At 36.4% G+C, this 20,335-nt stretch overlaps 1 protein-coding gene across 1 annotated transcript in view; it reads left to right on the forward strand.

The window, feature by feature from the left end:
• The first annotated feature begins 8,152 nt into the window (after positions 1-8,152).
• The window catches only part of CNGA1 (cyclic nucleotide gated channel subunit alpha 1), a 34,673-nt gene continuing 22,490 nt past the window's right edge, over positions 8,153-20,335 (forward strand). The window contains exon 1 of the mRNA XM_006931133.4: positions 8,153-8,424. The gene's annotated coding sequence lies outside the window, so the exon portion shown is untranslated. The remainder of the gene's footprint in view (positions 8,425-20,335) is intronic.

Here is a 20,335-nt window from a genome sequence, read left to right on the forward strand (position 1 = left end):
CTACTCTGAATTCTTTGAGCCTTTCTATATCTAATTATGTCGTTTACCTAGAAATTTGACACTCTGACAGTACTAATTAACAGTGAGCATCAGGAGCTATTTGTCAGTAAAATAATAACAATCTTAATAATTATATAATTGAGGACCTTATTTATGCCAGACATTGTGGGAAGTCTTAATGTGATTACCTCAAATTAGCATAACCTGGTAAAAAGAATCCCTCCCATTCCGCTGATAAAACAAAACATAAAGAAAATAAACATTTTCTTTATTTTAAACCGCATAATTATTTATGTGGGGATTTTGTAATTTCAGTTACTATAGAAGGAGGGTAGACAGTAGACACACAGTAATGAAAAGCACAGACAGTGCCTGCTACCATGGAATTTGCAGTTCTTGGAAGACACACATTAAACAATGAATTACATGACATTTAATGTATAGGGTTATAAACGTTGAAAAGACATCGCTGACCACTCTGGCTAAAAGTCTTGGTGTGCTGGAAGACAGACTATGAAGTATTTAATAATTTGGGGTCAAGAGCCAGAATCCCTCAAATCACATGATTTTTGAGATGAAAATACCAGAGTCAATGTCATGCAAATGAGCAGCTGTGGTTAGAGGCAGTTTAAATAGGATTATAAAGATTAGAGGGAGCTGACAAAGCAAGACTGGGAACCAAACTAAAAGTAGCCTACTAAAACAGATAATCCAATGTGGCTATGTTCTTTCCACCAGTCAAGGTTACTGCGGGGTCCCAGGAAGAGAAATCCATTGATAGACTAGGTCAGGCTAATCACATTGGAGGGGGAAACAAAACAAAATAAAATCAAACACACTCTTACCCTTTTTAGCCTGAGTAAATTGGAAAAATATCCTAGCATGTATGTTTTATATATGAAAACAACACTCCTACTTACCTTCCATTTCAGCAGAGATAATTTTCCCCTGGTAGCCTTCCAGTCTAGCTCCTTTTCTCCCCAAATCTTAGGGCTCCTTGTAAGTGCTTCCTCAGCTCCTGAGCACCTTGTATTATAAGCATCTCTTCTTTTGCCTATCTCTCTCCTGTGTACTGTCTCCAGGAAAAAGGCTTGTTTATTATGCTCCTAAACCTTAGAACAGTGCCCAGCACAGTGTGGTGCTTAAAAATTACATGTTCAATGAACGAATAAACACTTGGACAAATTCTATGCCTTTATGAAGGATTATTATTTCACATTGTTAAATGCTCTACACATAAAATATAGTTTTTTATTAAAAACAAAAATGAATGGGGCGCCTGGGTGGCTCAGTCAGTTAAGCGTTCGACTTTTGGTTTTGGCTCAGATCATGATCTCACAGTTTGTGAGTTCAAGTCCCGCATCAGTGTTGAGCCTGCTTGGGATTCTCTGTCTCCCTCTCTCTCTCTGCCCCTCCCCTGCTCACCCTCTATCTCTCTTTCAAAACAAGTAAAGAAATAAACTTAAAAAAAAATGAATTACTTATTTGGTCACACTTGCTAGAATTATATAATAAATTATTTAGAGAGAAGGTATAAATAATAGCTCTACAGCTTTCAATAAGGCAGTTATTTAATGGCTGCGTGTACCTTGCTATCGAAGTCCCATTACAACATATGGAGGACAGGTGAGGCTTAAGCAAAATGCTTCGAAGCTCCCGCTTAGGTGCAGTCCGAGGCCTTAGAGGAAAGGGAAAGAGCGGGAGCACACATTTATTGCATATACCAAATGGGTGTATGCTCTATAACCATGCTCCATTTATCTTCACAAAAACCTAATGGAGTAGGCATTACACTTTCATTTTACAGATAAGGGAATTGAAGCTCAGAAAGATGAAGTCATTTTCTCTACGCAGCTACTACGCATTATCCCAAGAATCAGTAACATTCATTTCATCCTTAATTATAGTATTGGAATGGAAAGGTACAAGAAGGAAGTGTAAGAGCTGGTGAAAAGAAAGGTGCATTGAAGATGAAACAAATGAATCATTCCAAAGAGTAAAGAATTTTGTGTGGGGGGAGGGGGAGGGAGAGAGGAGAAAGAAGGAGAGGGAGAGGGACAGGGAGAGAGAGAGACATTTGAGGAGGACAGAAGCAGGAAAATGTTGACCCTTTGCCCAGAAGGCTGACCTAAAGCCTGCATAGTTCGGATGAGGATCAAATATGTTCTGTTTGCTACATTCTTTAAGGGTCTCACCACTGCCTCACCAATAGTTAATATTGAACTGAGTGATAAGCGCCAGAGGAATCTTACAAAAGTAGTTTTAGGAGCAGAAATGCAAAGAAATTTGAAGACATTTTTGTAATCTGATACTCTCTGCATGCCTCCTTCCCTTTGGTTACTAAGTAAGTATATAACCACCAACCTCACACAGCGAAAAGTCCTGTCCCTGTACTACTTAAATAAACTTACTAAGTTAAGCCATAAATGTCTCAAGAATTGTTTGTGATTGTTGCCCTCAATGACCTCACGTTAAGATTCATTGGGGCAAGAGCTATTTTATAATTACAACAAATTCTACGAAGTTTCATGATGTCAACCAGGAGTTAAGCTGGCAGGAGGAAGAAAGGTTTGTTAGAATGATTGTTCCAACTATTTAGTTCATTAAGTCATTTGATAAAGTTTCAAGTAAGAAACAATCCATAAGAAAATGAATATTCTGTGGAGATATATGGGAACAAATTCCCAATCTGGTCATCTTGTTTTATTTTTAGGTATATTTATTTTAGTTATGTCTTTCACATGTGAGATAGGATTAGAAAAAGATTGCTCTAATTAAACCTAGTATATTTCTTAACCAAAGCATGCATTTTTAACTTTTAAAAGAAACCAGGCAGGGGCGCCTGGGTGGCTCAGTTGGTTTAGTGTCTGACTTTTTTTTTTTTAATTTTTTTTTTTAACGTTTTATTTATTTTTGAGACAGAGAGAGACAGAGCATGAACGGGGGAGGGGCAGAGAGAGAGGGAGACACAGAATCGGAAACAGGCTCCAGGCTCTGAGCCATCAGCCCAGAGCCCTACGCGGGGCTCGAACTCACAGACCGCCTGATCGTGACCTGAGCTGAAGTTGGCTGCTTAACCGACTGAGCCACCCAGGCGCCCCAAGTGTCTGACTTTTGATTTTGGCTCGAGTCATGATCCTAGGGCCTTGGGATCAAGCCCCCCGTCAGGCTCAGTGCTGAGTGTGGATCTTGCTTAAGTTTCTCTCTCTCTCTCCTCCTGCTCCTCTCCCCCATTTGCTCTCTCTCTCAAAAAAAAATTTTTTTAATTAAACAATAACGAAACCAGGTAAATTTATTTCATTATAAATGAAGCTTAATTCTGCTATTTGTCTTTTAAAAATTAGAATACTAGCCACTGTCAAGTGTTTACTATGCTTTTGGGACTGTAAAACAAATTCTTCATATTAATATAGTTCCTTTTAATCCTTATAACAAATCTATCAGATATTATCATGTCCATTCCATGAATACTGAAACTGGGGCCCAGAAGGTTCACTTACCATGCTCCAAGTCCCAGAACTAGTGAACCATGGAGCTGAGATGCAAACTCAGGCCTGGGATTCTAATCCTCTGCACTTAAATCTAGCACGCTGTCATAGAAACCACCTTCCCCCCAAATGAGGGAACAATAATTGGCATGAGACAGGCAGAGGCAAAATCAACACTAGCGTTAAGACCGAAAGAGTCTTGGGGCACCTGGGTGGCTCAGTCAGTTAAGCGTCAGACTTCCGCTCAGGTCATGATCTCGCCATCCATGAGTTCGGGCCCCCGGGCAGGCTCTGTGCTGACAGCTCAGAGCCTGGAGCCTGTTTCAGATTCTGTGTCTCCCTCTCTCTCTGCCCCTCCCCCACTCACACTGTCTCTCTGTCTCTGAAAAATGAATAAACCTTAAAAAAATTTTTTAAAAAGGCTGAAAGAGTCTTCTGTATTAGACAACGAGTAGCAATTTTCTGAAAACCCTTAGTCCTAAGAAGTAAGATCTAGCTGAGAATATGAAGAAAGTCCACAAAGGGTCTGACTCCTTTCCTGAATGATAGATCCAAACTGGCTGATTAAGACATTTAAAATACTTCAAGGAGAAAATTTCTTAGATGTGAAGAGCAGACTGATAATACAAAAACGATAGTTAAAAACTATAATTTTTGAGCACTTACCTGCAGATAAAATGCTAAGGGGTTTACAGGTGCATGCAAATAATAGTGTTTTCTCATATGCAATGCTTTTCGCTGTTGCTGTTAGAGACACATTGCTGATATGGGTGACCTGGTTTGATTTTTAGTGCTCATACCTTCCAGATATTAGGGCAGTGTGGTGCTCTGGAGTCAGATAGGACTTGCTGCAGGCTTGACAGATAAAAAACAGAACATCCAGTTAAATTCTAATTTCCGACAAACATCAAATAATTTTTTAGCATAAGTCTGTCTCAAGTAATATGTGGGCTATACTTATATTGTATTTTTATTTGCTGAATCTGGGAACCCTATCAGGGTGTAAATTCCAGCTAACTCTGACACAATACTAGCTATTTTGCCCCTGAGGACATTACTTCACCTCCCAGCCTTCCTTTCTTCCTCTGTAAAATGAAGTTGATACAGTACCTACCCCACAGGATTGTTAAGTTTTAAAACATTTATTTACCACTGAGAAGAGTTAAATTTCCCTTTGTGGGTCTTGAGCATTTCCCTTTGTGGGTCTCTTCATTACTTACTATCCTTTATATGGGTGATTTTAACATTTATTACCATTTCATGCTTTTTGAAATGTTTACAATTAATTTCACTGAGATGGGTTTGAGATACTGCCATATTATTCAAAGAAGGGGCTTATTTTCCTAAGGAGATTATGTAACTCTACTTAAAGAGACTGACACAATAACATTTTAGCATAAAACTAAATTGTGACCAAAGTGGCTACATTGATTAGTTTGGAGGAAGTTTATAACAGAGTGGATTTATCAAACACACCCATTCTAGCAGTTTAAAGGGTATGTTTTTAACTACAAGATGGCAAACACGTAAATTAAAATAGTATATTTGGTAACACATTGATTGAAAAATTGAAGGAAGTCAACAAATTACAAATGATAATCTTTTACTTAATGTTGTGAGGTCAAATAGGTAAACAGATTTTCTGGAAATTACACTGGCAATACAAATTGGAAGTAATAAGAATGGTAATACACTTTAATCTAGTAATCTCATTTCTAAGAAAATAGTAATCACAGGTATATATAATGATTTAAAAATAAAAACATTCACTCAAAATGGATGAAAGACCTAACTCTGAGACAGGAAACCATAAAAATACTAGAGGAGACGGGGTGCCTGGGTAGCTCAGTAGGTTGAACATCCGACTTCGGCTCAGGTCATGGTCTCGTGGTTTGTGAGTTCGAGCCCCGTGTTGGGCTCTGTGCTGACAGCTCAGAGCCTGGAGCCTGCTTTGGATTCTGTGTCTCTTCTACTCTCTGCCCCTCCCCTGCTCATGCTCTGTCTCTCTGTCTCTCAATTATAAAGAAATGTTAAAAATTTTTTTTTAAAAATGCTAGAGGAGAAAGCAGGCAAAAACCTCTTTGACCTGGCCCGCAGCAACTTCTTACTCAACACCTCTCCAGAGGCAAGGGAAACAAAAGCAAAAATGAACTATTGGGATCTAATCAAGATAAAAAGCTTCTGCACAGCAAAGGAAACAATCAGCAAAACTAAAAGCAACCAACGGAATGGGAGGAGATATTTGCAAATGACATATCAGATAAAAGGCTAGTATCCAAAATCTGTAAAGAACTTATCAAATTCAACACCAAGAAATATAAACAATCCAGTGACGAAACGGGCAAAAGACACAAATGGACACTTTTGCAAAGAAGACATCCAGATGGCTAACAGACACATGAAGAAATGCTCAACATCACTCATCATCAGATAAATACAAATCAAAACCACAATGAGATACCACCTCACACCAGTAAGAATGGCTAACATTAACAACTCAGGCAACGACAGATGCTGGTGAGGATGCGGAGAAAGAGGGATTCTTTTTCATTGCTGGTAGGAATGCAGACTGGTGCAGGCACACTGGAAAGCAGTATGGAGGTTCCTCAAAAATTAAAAATAGAACTACCCTACTACCTACTAATTTCACTACTAGGTATTTATCCAAAGGATACAAGTGTGCTGTTTCAAAGGGACACATGCACCCCAATGTTTATAGCAGCGCTATCGACAATAGCCAAAGTATGGAAAGAGCCCAAATATCCATCAACAGATGAATGGATAAAGAATATGTGGTATATATACATACACACACACACACACACACACACACACACACACACACACACACACAATGGAGTACTACTTGGCAATGAAAAAGAATGGAATCTTGCCATTTGCAACTATGTGGATGGGATTAGAAGGTGTTATGCTAAGCGAAATTAGTCAGAGAAAGACAAATGTCATATGACTTCACTCATATATGGAATTTAAGATACAAGACAAATGAACATAAGGGAAGGGAAGCAAAAATAATATAAAAACAGGGTGGGGGACAAAACATAAAAGACTCCTAAATATAGAGAACAAACTGAGGGTTTTTGGGGGGGTTGTGGTTGGAGGGCTGTGCTAAATGGGCAAGGGACATTAAGGAAGACACTTGTTGGGGTGGGTGTTATATGTAGGGGATGAATTACTGGATTCTACTCCTGAAATCATTATTGCACTATATGCTAACTAACTTGGATGTAAATTAAAAATAAATAAATAAATAAAATAACATAACATAAAATAAAATAAAATATAAATATTTTAAAATAAAATAAAAAAATAAATAAAATAAAATAAAATAAAAATAAAATAAAATAAAATAAATATAAAAATAAAATAAAATAAAATAAAATAAATATAAAAATAAAATAAAATAAAATAAAAATAAAAATAAACAAATAAATTAAGTTAAATAAAATAAAAATAAAGACATTCACTTTGAAAAATTTAGACTAGAGGAAATATGTCCAATGAAAGGGAAATCGGTCAATAAATTATGGGATAATGGAAGATAAAATATTATGCAGTCTTCTAAAGGATGCTGTAGGACATACTTAGTAATATAAAAATGACAACAATATAATATTAAAGAAAACCAGAATGATTTTATATAAAAACTATCTATATGAATGTCTAAACGAAAATGTTAATATTGATCATGATAACAATAGGAGTAGGGTAAGAATATATTTCAGTATTTTTTCTTCCTTTCTATAATATCCAAATCTTATGAAACATGTTATTTTATGATTAGAAATTAAATATTATTTAAAAAATCCTGAAACCCAAAAGTCAACTTTCCAAAAGAAAAGAGTACTCAGTACTGGACTCATTTTCTCTGCTAAGCATCGTGGGGTATTTCCCCTCTTGAGAGCCTTGCAGTCCGTTGGGTGCTGAGGCCATTTAACTGAAACAATAAACATTACTGGGTTGTTCGATGGCTAATTAGTCAGCAGGACAAATAGTTCAAGTACTGGAAAAAGAATGATGTATTTTTGGAGCTGATCGTTTGAAATGAAAGCGGTTTTGCTAAATAGAGACAGTATTTATTTCATGCTGTTCTATTTTCAGTCAAAAGCCAAAGTTTTGTAACTGTGTAAACTGTCAAATGTCGCACTAAAAATTCTTAAGGAAATTTATTTTGGGGTCATTAGAATAACATTTAGATGCTAACTGGCATATCTTAATGTTTTTTCATAGCTGAAGTATGAATTACTCTTTCAGGCAAGTTCAGACTTACCCTATTTTTATCTCTTGCCCAGGTATATTTCACACATGCAATTATTTCACAAAATACACAATAAACAGATCAATGAATAAATAAATGCACCCTATTTATAGTTTAATAGTTTCTAATATGATGGCACTGTATTTAGAAATGTAATCATACTTTGTAAAAACCTAAACAATTCTTTCAAGAATTCACCCTGGATGAATTGATAGTGTCATTTTAATAAAATCCATTAGGCAGTATTACCTTTGGCTAACTTTACTTTCAGATTTGTTAAGAGGTGCATGTAGTTCTGAGAAACCTCCTTTTATCCCTCACTCTTATACATATTAATGAGCTCCAGCTCCAGCTAAGGATAATGGTGATTTGGTTGCTGTTATTTTCATCCGTATATAAATCCGCAAATCCAATACCGACTCATGAAATCCTCCTTTGGCAATGCCACAGAATTGTTTCTTTCTTTGGGAATGATTAAGAAAACTAGCCGTTTTCACATGTTTAAAGAAAGGAAAAAGATCTGTATATTTATTATTTAAAAAAATTAGGACCTGGCTTTTGACAATGTCAAGATTTGCACTATCTCCCTGTTTGTTTTGGATATACTACTGACTTCTGTTTCTAGAAGACACAGATACATTGCTTAAGCAACCAAAGGTAAGAACCCAGTAGTAATTACTGTTGTATTTTCACATATGTTTACACCTCTGTTTTGATGTATTAAAGTATCAGCATTTGCTTTGTTTTCTGTTACGTGCTTTCTATTTACAGCAATGATTGCTTGTATCTTTATTGACTTCTCTGTAGTTTTGTCAGATAAATGAATATTACACTAAAATACATTTTTTGTTAAAAGTAATAATAAATAAATACTGGTAATATGATTCTGTTAATCGGAATATCACAACAGTAAATACTACCTGCTTTTTGCAAATTTCAAGTTCATTTTTAGAAGTCAGAAACGATAACTTTGGCAGATGTGTCTTTTTTCAAAGGAAGTGTCTTATGCCGGGTTTTCTTTCTCTTTAAAATGTTTGAAGATTGAGCACCATTAAATTCGTATATATCTTAATAAAAAATTAATTCCTGAAAACATGAGCTTCAACTCATTGAGAGCTTCTTAAGTGTTAGATACTTCTAAGCATTATTATAGCAACCTGCACACTTCCTTTTAGAGATAAATAAATGTTCTAAGGAGATTAAGAGGGTTCCTCAAGGTAAAATATTATTGTCGTGTGATGGAGACAGAACTGAAATCACCTTGCCTCCTTTTAATTCTCCATGGTAGTCAGTATATTTTAATTAGACTTTTAAAAACTATTATCATTTACTGTCATGTTTTATTTTTATAAATTTAAAAACTACTCTTTATCATTTTTATTGTGCCAAGAATACAAGATTATAAATACTTGTCATTTCATTATGTATTAGAAAGCGAGGTGTTGTTAAACTAAGCTTTTAAAATGTTCTTATTAATAAACACACGGCTTCTGACATTTTGTTTTTTTCATTTATATAACCCTTAATTGATTCGTTTAATTACATTCATTTTTTTGCTTAACATTCTTTCCATAAACATCTTTCACTCATGTCTTTGTTAGATCAAGCAGGCAAACGAAACAGGATGGTGTGTGTGTGGGGAGGGGGGGGAGCATCAGAGAGAAACTGTAAATAAAAGACCTAATGGTTATTGATTACACTTTATATATCATAGAGGCTACACCCTCTTTTCTCTACACTTGGAATGTTTATAAATTGGTCACAAAATGATCTCAGTAAGGCAAAAAAGCATACAGGCTATAATCTCTGCCAACAGTCAAAGTTAGAAATTAATAAGTAAAGTTTATATTAAAGACCCTACCCTTAGGAATAAAAAAAAAATACTGAGGGTAAACTTGGGGGTGGGGGAAGAATCATCAAAAACTTCTTTAATTGAAGATAGAAAAACAGCAATTATAGATTTTCCTTTTCATGGAGGTAATTTTTTAGGCTGTGATGTTAATATGTGTAAAAGATCTGGATAAAATAGATTATTTTCTATAAAAACAAATGTAAAAAAAACAAATTCAATGTACATTGAATTTAGGAAGTAAAAATTCAATTGATGAAAAATTATGGGCAAAAGTGAGAAGAGTCCAAGAACTTCTTCCAAAAAAAAACCACTTGTAACTTAAAATTTTTTACTCAATAATTTATTCAACAAATGTTTAATTAGTACCTATTATGTGAAAGGCATTGTCTTAGCCAGAAACTTTGGTTTGTTTCTTACTGTGTCCTCATCAATAGGTCTAAGGAATAAATCCACATAATGCCAGAACCTTTCACCTTGGGTAAAAAGTACACGAGAATTTGGATAGCATATTTTAAGTTTTGGCTATGGCACTAACCAAACTTCCCACAGCTACATCCCCTTAAAGGAGAAATATAACGTACCTTCCCTTCAGCAGACAACTGTTGTGCGAAGATTTTGAACTATGCTATGAACTATGCTAATATAGGCAAAAAAAAGTATACAGGCTACATTCTCTGTCCACTCTACATGGAGGACAAATAGTTATATTTATGCCTACTTGTTCTCACATGAACAAACGTTCCATGGTACACAAATTTAGCTTTAATTCATATAGTTTTAGTTGATAAAAAGGTAACTGATAAAATTCAACATCTATTTTTGATATGATAGCAAATTAATAATAAAATAAAACTCTTTAACATAATAAATAATTTATCCGAAATCAACAGGCAAAAATAGGAGAAGCTCCAAAGTCTGAGATAAAACAAGGAGTGCCAGGGTATCTATTATTTAACATTGTTCAGTGACTTGTATTCAACACAATAAGACAAGAAAAATAAATAAATACAATTTTCAGAGATAAAATTATCATTACCTATGGATGATATAATTGTCTACTCAGAGTACTCCAAAGGATCAATTTAAGACTATTAAAACTAATAAAAATGTCAATAAGGGGGCGCCTGGGTGCCGCAGTCGGTTAAGCGTCCGACTTCAGCCAGGTCACGATCTCGCGGTCCGTGAGTTCGAGCCCTGCGTCAGGCTCTGGGCTGATGGCTCAGAGCCTGGAGCCTGTTTCCGATTCTGTGTCTCCCTCTCTCTCTGCCCCTCCCCCGTTCATGCTCTGTCTCTCTCTGTCCCAAAAATAAACAAACGTTGAAAAAAAAATTTTTTTTAAAAAATGTCAATAATAGGCTACAAAATAAATATGTAAATTAATAGTTCCTAGTCAATACAATAAAAATAGATCTTATTTACAAATAAAAATTTAACTATAATGCATTTAATAGGAAATGTACATGCTTCTTTAAAGGAAATAATAAAGACTTGGGGCGCTTGGCTAGCTCAGTTGGAAAAGCATGCTACTCTTGATCTCGGGGTTGTGAGTTCGAGCCCCATGTTGGATGTAGAGATTACTTAAAAATAAAATTTAAAAAAAAGAAAGAAAATTATAAAGACTTACAAAGTAGATTTTTAAAGCCATCGATAAATGAGATGTCCCTTGTCATGTGATTTTATTTTCTTATTATTTTTTTAATGTTTATGAGTGAGAGAGAGAGAGAGAGACTGAGAGCAAGCAGGGGAGGGGCAGAGAGAGAGAGGGAGACACAGAATCCGAAATAGGCTCCAGGCTCTGAGCTGTCAGCACAGAGCCCGATGCAGGGCTTGAACTCACAAACCTCAAGATCGTGACCTGAGCCAAAGTTGGCCCTTTAACTGACTGAGCCACCCAAGTGCCCCCCTTGTCATGTAATTTTAAAAGTTTTAATATATTAAGCATGTTGATTCTCCCAAAATTCGTTCATACATTTAATGAAGTATCTTTTTAAAACATATTGTGTTCCAGGGAACATTATTCTAAAGGCAACTGGGAATAATAAATGTACACGTTGTAGTGACGTAGAAATAGTTATTTAAGTGCAGTCTTTAACACGATGATGGGGTGTAGATGTTTATTACCTCTACATGTAGTGTAGATGTGGTGTTTGTGCAATACAATAAGTAACGAAAGTAAAACAATTTTTTTGGTTGTTTATTATGAGCCAGATATTATGTAAAGTGCTGCAGACGTAAAAATCAGAGCTCACTGGTACCTGCTCTCAAGGCTGGTGGGAAAGACACCGCTATAAAGGGATCATCATAAAAGATCCACGCTCTGATTATAAGTGCTCCCCATTATCTGAGTGTTCAGGGGAACCACACACACCCAGGCATCTTCTTCCTGCCATTAGAAATATTTGCTCTTTTCTTCTTTCTTTACCTTTTTCACATGCTGTTTGCTCTGCCAAGAATGCTCATTTCCTCTCCTGTCTGGCAAACCACTCATCCTTCAAAATCCACGTGCGTATCCCCTGCTTTGGATAGCTTTTTGTGAATCTCCCTGCTGTACGGTGTTGCACACACACAAAATTGTCCCACTGGATTTTTATTACGTACCTGGTTCTCTTACTAACTTTTCTTGGCCCGGAAGCCTGTCTTCATCAACAACCATCCTCTTTTCTTTCTCGCCTTCGCACCTCAGCGAGTTACGTGGTGCTGCTGTTTACACGGCCTGTGCTCACCAAATGTTGAGAAGCAACAATATTGAGTGCAGATTGGATTACGTTCTCTGCAAATGGTTTGCAAGTAAAAATATCAGTACTCTTAAGGTGTTTCTTTTGGGTACAGGTATAAATTTGTAAGAAAAGCAGGAAAAAAATTATCCTAAATCTCAAATACTCATTGTGACTGACAAAATCTCCATATAATTAGAGTCCAGGGGACCTCAAGTGCTGAGTTCTAAGTATTTTTTGACTTTTATATGTTTCCTCAATTTTGTTATTTCCATAAAGTTTGTATTTGTGTTGTCCCAGGGCATATACAGAGAAAAAGGAAGTTCTCTGTCCTTAAGTAGCTTAGAGAATATTGGAAAAGTGGGACATTCACACGCAACCATAGATGTACGTACCAAGAAGTAAATGCTTAGGGCTAAAGAAATGATTTAATATATAGTCTCTTTCTGTCTCTCTCTCCCTCTCTCTTTATGTATAATATATATAATTCATAATTTATTAATATATTTATTAATTTTGGGGGGGTCAGTTTTTAGAATTCTGACTGCTTTCTGATTTAAAGGAGAAAGTAGAAAGATAACACATTAAAGCCTCCGACCATTGCAAAAAATTCCTTGTTCTTACCCTTGATCAGTAGAATGTATTGATTTTAAAGAAAACTTTCTTCAATGATATAGGGTTTTGCAATACCCCAATGTCATAATATATATGACTTTGTAGTTAAAATCAATTCTTTAAATTTATTTGAAAAAGATCTCTAGTCAGTGGGAATGTAGGAGTGAACAAAACACAATTTTTTGCTCTAATGCGCTTACATTTTCTGACATTTAAACCACTCTCTATCACTGTGTTTTCTTGTAAAATGTTTTGGCCAAAAAAAGGAATATTGGAAGATGTATTTATTTGGTTACTTGCTGGTTTTGTTCATGGGCTTTTGATCAATCAAGATTTTATTCTATGATGGTCACTCTGTAAATTTTCTGTGGATTTTGAAGGGGATGGTAATGATTATAATCATTACGGCCTCCTTGGTGAAATTGTTTCTTCCTGAGAAAGAATCGTGTTTTCTTCATAAGTTGGTAACAAGTGACTTAGCAAGGCTGTCGGGTCCCAATGTTTGTTAAAGGCAGATACAGCAACAGTGTTGTGCCAGCTCTGTTTTCGTTTTCAAGGGAATTACAGGTTGTTTATAATCCTATAAAGATAATTATTAAATAGTTGCTCTGACCAATTTGACCTCTTAAAGTGATAGTTCAAGGGGGAAGGGTTTAAAGAAAGATTATTTTAATCATTTAACTCTCTTTGTCTCCATGAGAAAGTTGATGGTCGCTTCTCTGAGCTTGGGGATTACGTAACAATATCATCAATTTGCATTTATATAGCCCTTCAATATTGCTTTTGAGGTATTTATGTGAGTTTTTTCATTAGCCCCCCATAGAGAATCAATCATCACCAGGGACAGAGCAGGTATTATCATCTCCACTTTACAGCAGAGGCGACTGAAGCTCAGAGAGATCTCTCTGCCAAGATCTCACCGGCAATTTGGGGAAGAGCTGGGGCCAGAACCAACATCTTTGCCAAGCAGGTGGTGGCTGTTTCCAGGCACTGGCTGCCTGTCTCTGGTACAGCCAGCAAAGCCTGTTCTGGATGGTTACACAACTCTGGGAGGATTATTAAATATTAAGCAACAACCTTAACTCTGCAACTGAATACTGAGATTGGGCAAGGGCTGGGAAACATTATTTTAAAGAAAAAGTGCTGACACTAATTATTCTTGTTATGAAACAAAATTCCATTTAAGAATACTACCTTTTTTCCCATTAAAAAAATAAATTAGGAGAAAATGCAGAAGCGCGCAAAGAAGAAAGTGAAAACACTAATGATCTCACCACCGAAAACTTAACATGTTTACCATTTAAGTGCTTACCCTTTGTATGCACATATACACAATTTTTAATAAAATGGGATGATATTATAAATATTGCTGAACAATCGGTTTTTTCCTGCTTGACACAGTAGCGTGAACGTTTCTACAAGTTGTTAAGTTATGCTCTTTAGAGAAAAAAATATCAAAATTTATCCTTTTATTATTAAGTTAATACATGCCCATTGTATAAAACTTGAATAATACAGAGAACAATAGAGAGTGCTCCAAAACTGTTGTTTACAGTGTAGTGCATATAGTTCTGCACTCTTCTATGAGGCTGAATTTTACTGGTTGCCTCAGCAGATGAGAGTGCCTTCTTTAGAAAAGCTTTGCCCTGTTGGAGAAGGGCACATCATTTATTTTAGAAGGTACATATTTTACTTATTAGAGCCAATATAACAATGGCCGAAAAACAAACACATCATTTATAATAATCATTTGGAACATTCACAAAGAAATCTACTCCAGAAAGCACCAGCACACAGCAATCCTTATACAAGCTGAATCATCCTTGGCCCTCTTCAAATAATTAGGTGGTGTGGGTGCTCTGACCTGCTTAGTATGTAACTATCCTCTTTTAAAGATAATGTTTTTGGGTGCCGGGGGGGTGCTTAGTCAGTTGAGCATCTGACTCTTGATTTTGACTCAGGGCATGATTCCAGGGTCATGGGATCAAGCCCCTCGTTGGGCTCCACACTGGTCATGGAGCCTGCTTAAGATTCTCTCTCCCTCTCCCTCTGCTCTGCCCCTGTGTGCCCACATGCTCTCTCTTCCTTTCTCTCAAAAAAAGAAAAGTAAAGATGATGCTTCAAAGTCTGCGTACTATGCCGGCCTTGCAAAATGAATTTCTCAGGTCAGTTTTCAGTTTTATCCAGAAGTGGTATAAAAGTGCTTGGGTGACATAATACAGCCCATTATGGATCACGGCATAGTAGAGATAATAGTTAACTGAGATTAGAGGAGTCAGATTGCTTTGTAAGCCATATACCGGTAAACACGTATTGCTATGTAATTGAAGGGACTTACAGATTAGTAAAGTACACAAATGACATTAGTTGATGGCAGAATTTTATGTTTATTTTAGCAAAGTAAAGTACAATTAATAGAGAATCGGGGTGCATATTCACGTAGGGGATAATAATAATGTCTGATGCCTAGCAGGCATTTATTAAACACATGTTACATGTTGAATGGGTGAAAGAATCCAACTGAAGAAAAATTAGCCAAGAATATGAACATCTAATTCACAAAGAAGAAATCCAAATGACCAATGGACACATGCGACTTTTGCCACTTTACTAGTAAATGCAAATCAAAAAAGTTTTTACTCATCAAATTGGGGAAAACCTTAAAATTTGGCGGCAGGAAGGGTTGGTGAGGATGTTGGGGATATAGCACATTTGTATAGGGTTGGCAGGATACATAAAATGATATTCCACTTCGGGCAGTGATCTGGCTGGCTCTAATAACCTAAAACTAGAACTAGCCATTCCATATTTGCATATGTACATAAGAACCACTCTCGCACATGTGTCTAAGGAGACATGCAGAGGAATTTTAATTTTGCTACAGCGCTGCTCACAATAGCAAAACACTAGAAAGAACCAATCTTTCGTTATTAGAGAGAAGAAATACACATGGAGAAAAGGAACACAATATGATCCACGTAGACTGCAATATTTACAAACAATATTATAAAAGGAAAAAGCTCTGTATATTAGCATACTTTTCAAAACATAATTTTGAGTGAAAAAAGCAAGTTGCAAAATTATACACAGGTGAAACTTTACATGCTTAAACAACATGTCCAAAACTATACAGTGATGGATGCATATGTAGGCATGCGGTAGGAGGGAGAATGGTCTGGAAGAACACACCCCAAATTTACAGTAGTGGTTGCTTCTGGGAGGTAGGGAACAGGACAGTAAGAACAGCACTGGGAGGTGGCAATTTCTTAAAGGGCTGTAACTTTAGGCATAAAGTTTTATTGTTTTTCACTTACCATAAAAGGTGTGGATGCAAATTTGGCAAAAGGCAAAAGGTAACGATAATTCTCGGTGGTAGAACTATGGATGATCTCATTTTTGTACTGTTTTGCATTTTGAAATAAGGGTCACTACGTGTATCCACTAAGTACTTAATTTATATGATACAAAATTTAAAAGGTACAAAATATTCCCTCTTCCTCTCCTATCATCTAGTCCCATCCATTGTTCCCCTTCTTAGAGGAAGGTAATCACTGGTACCAATTTCTTGTGGCATCTCTCCCTCTGTCTACACATGTGCACACGCGTGTGCACACACACACACACACATACACACACACACACAGGAAGTTATATATCCTTTTTCCCTGCACATGGTACTATATTATATCTTTGAGGACTTTCAACACCTGTTCATATAGAAGTGTCTTCTTATTAAAAAATTATTTTTAATGTTTATTTATTTTTGAGAGAGAGAGAGAGAGCATGAGCAGGGGAGAGGCAGAGACAGAGGGATTCACAGAATCTCAAACAGGCTCCAGGCTCTGAACTGGCAGCACACAGCCTGATATGGGGCTCGAACACACGAGCAGCAAGATCATGACCTGAGCTGAAGTTGGGCGCTTAACTGACTGAGCCACCCAGGTGCCCCTCTTTGGGCTTCTTTTTTACAGCATCTGGCAGAACTTTGTATACAGTACTTATTTATTGAATTGGACGTAGACATTACTTGGTTGTTATGTATATATTCAATTTCATTTCATTTTCTACTTATTCATTGCTAACATACAGAAAGAAAATGAAACTTTTACATTGATTTTTATCCTTGCCAAGTTTACTGATTTGTTCAATTTCCTTTTTTGTAGATTCTTTAGGGTTGTCTAATACACTATTATGTCATCTGCAAATAAAGATAGTTTAATTTCTTCACTGTATGGATATCTTTTATTTTTTTATATTTAAATATTTTGGGGGGCTTGTTGCAAGAGACAGCACAATGTTGAACACCTCTAAAATATCCTTGCCTTGTTCTTGACTTTAGGGAGAACGTGTTCAGTCTTTTATCATTAAGTATGTTATTAATTATAGGTTTTTTGTACATGTTCTTTATTGGGTTGAGGAAGTTCCTTTCTATTCTGAATTTGCTGAGATTTTGTATTATGAATAGGTGTTGAATTTTGTCAATGCCTTTTCTTCATCTGTTGAAATTATCATATGACTTTTCTCATCTTTCTTCTATTAACATAGTGAATTTTACAGACCATTTTTCAAATCAAAGTCTATATTTTTTGCATTCTGTTATGAAATTGACTTCTTGTTACAATAGTTGTTTGTGAAATTTGTCTTCAGGAATTGATTCTAAAGTTTTCAGATTTGTAGATCTGAAATGTCAGAGAAGTAACAGTGATGTTGAAGCCTTTCCTGATAGTTAATTCGTGTCTCTCGCTACTATAATCAGAAATACAGATATGACTGGGGTAGTGCACCAAGATCAATAGCATAGAGTAATGTTCCTTTAAGTGTGACTCAGGAACCCCTTGAAACAGAATTACTTATGGTGCTTGATGAAATTGTAGATTCGTGTCTGCTCGAATTCATACTTCATTCGTACCCTGAGAGCAGGGCTGTGATATCTGCATTTTAAACAAGTTTCACAGGTATCCTTCCTACTAAATTTAGAATTTACTGCTGCATACTAAATTATGTTTGGATGTGTGGATTTGAGATTGGGGGTTCACAACATCTTTATTGGATATAAAAGAGATTTTATTATTCTGATTTTATACATGATAAAATTGAGGTTCAGTAAGGTTAAAAAAAACTCACTTGAGTTCATTCAGGTAGTGAGAGAGTCAGGATTTGAACCCAAGTTAGAGCCTGATGTCAATCAATAGAATAGATGACTTCCTGGGAATTCATAGTTTATATTCCAAATTAATTTTTCCTGAACTCTCCATAAGATTTTCCCTGTCATTTGCTTTGCTTTATCTTTGTTCGGGTTTTTATATCCTCATTTAAGTGAGAAATTTTTGTGATTCAGCTAAACATGAAAACTGAACCTTACTTTATTTTTTGAAAAGTTAAAAAAAAAGTTTATTTAGTTTTGAAAGGGAGAAAGACAGAGCACGGCTCGGGGAGGGGAAGAGAGACAAGAAAACACAGAATCCAAAGCACAGAGCCCGACACAGGGCTCGGGTTCAGGAATTGTGAGATCAGGACCTGAGCTGAAGTCGGATGCTCAACCAACTGAGCCACCCAGACACCCCTGAAACTTATTTTTAAAAACAGCTGTTTCTCTTTGATTCACAAATTTTGATTTAAAATTCATATTCGGGAAAACCAGCAAAGCAATGAATTCTCTAAAAGAAGAATCTTTTTGTTCTTTTCAGATGCCTTCTTAACAATCCTATGATACCAAAAAGAGTTGAAAAGTATATGAAAAACGTCAACATTTACTGTCAAAAACCCTTTCCCAAGCAACAGACTAATTTTGTGTTTTAATACAATGCAAAACATTTTAATGTAAAAATGCAAAATAAAATACAGTATTAGCAGCGAGGTTCCAATAGCATACGAAAAGAGGAATTTACCATAATCAAGAAGAGTTTATTTTATAACTATTAAAATAATTCATTAATACAGTTCATCATGTTAATAGAAAAAATTAAAAGGAAAAATACTATTTCTATAAAAGAGATTCTTTAATAAAAATCAATATTCATTCCTATTTCTAATTTTAAAAAATTGATAAAATAAGAATGAATGGAGACTTCCTTAACACGAATCAAACATTTCTCTCAAACCAAGGGTTGTCACCATGCTTGAGGGTAAAATGCTGAAAATATTTGTGTTGTTTTTTTAATTTTTTTTAATGTTTATTTATTTCTGAGACAGAGAGAGACAGAGCATGAGTTGGGGAGGGGCAGAGAGAGGGAAAACACAGAATCAGAAGCACGCTCTAGGCTCTGAGCTGTCAGCACAGAGCCCAATGCAGAGCTGGAACCCACAGACCGTGAGATCATGACCTGAGCCGAAGTCGGTCGCTGAACCCACTGAGCCACCCAGGCGCCCCAATGCTAAAAATATTTGTATAAAGCCCAAACCACACTTAGGTATCTGTTAAGACAATGTTGATATCAAGATACGTATTATGTTCTGGAACTTTTTAGTCAGGATAATTAGCCACCTGGGTGGCTCAGTCAGTTAAGCAGCTGTCTCTTGGTTTTGGCTCAGGTTATGATCTCATAGTTTGGTGAGTTTGAGTCCCATGTCCAGCTCTGCACCTCTCTCTCTCCCCCTGTCTCTCTGCCCCTCGCCCCTCATGCTGTTTCTGTGTCTCTCAAAATAAATAAGCCCCTAATGTGGGGCTTGAATTCATGAACCCTACGATCATGACCTGGGTCGAAATCAAGTCCGATGCTTCACCAGCTGAGCCACCCAGGCGCCCCCAAAAGCAAATCATTCCTTAACATATTTTACTATAAAGAATGAAGTGTTTTATACATTTTTTCCATATCAAATGATTCCTTCTCTCTCTCTTATTTTTTATTTTTGCTTTTCTATGTTATTAATAACAAAGGCAAATTTGTTGCCCAAACCTAGAACTCAGTGGTAGAAAAATAACAAAGGAAATCTCCCCAAGTCATACAATAAAAACTTGGGAGTGCAGGCTAGGTGTGTGTTGTGGTGTAGGGGATGGATAGATGACCCACCATCTTGGGAAGGTAGAGGTATGGGAGGTATTGAAGTTGTCTAGCACCCCACAGTCCTCCTCTCACCGCCTTGACCTTTTTTGGGTCTTCATCCCCAGACCATGGCACACACCTTCAATACAAGAGCCGGTCAACAGTGGCACTTTTCTTGGAGTGACCAGATATTGGTTTTTTTTTTTTTTTCCTGCCGACACTGGGAGCTTTTAGAGTGAGGAAACTTGGTCTGGGAGAGGGGAGGCTGGGATGGACACCCAGCACCCATCTTGAGGGATTTGCCTCCAGGCAGATTTGGAGGAAACACCACCGGGGATGAAAAGCCCAGAGGGCAGCGCGGTAACTGCCAAGCAATCTCCCCAAGTCATACAATAAAAACTTGG

The sequence above is a fragment of the Felis catus genome, chromosome B1 (genome assembly GCF_018350175.1).
Source record: "Felis catus isolate Fca126 chromosome B1, F.catus_Fca126_mat1.0, whole genome shotgun sequence".
NCBI classification, from domain to species: Eukaryota; Metazoa; Chordata; class Mammalia; order Carnivora; family Felidae; genus Felis; species Felis catus.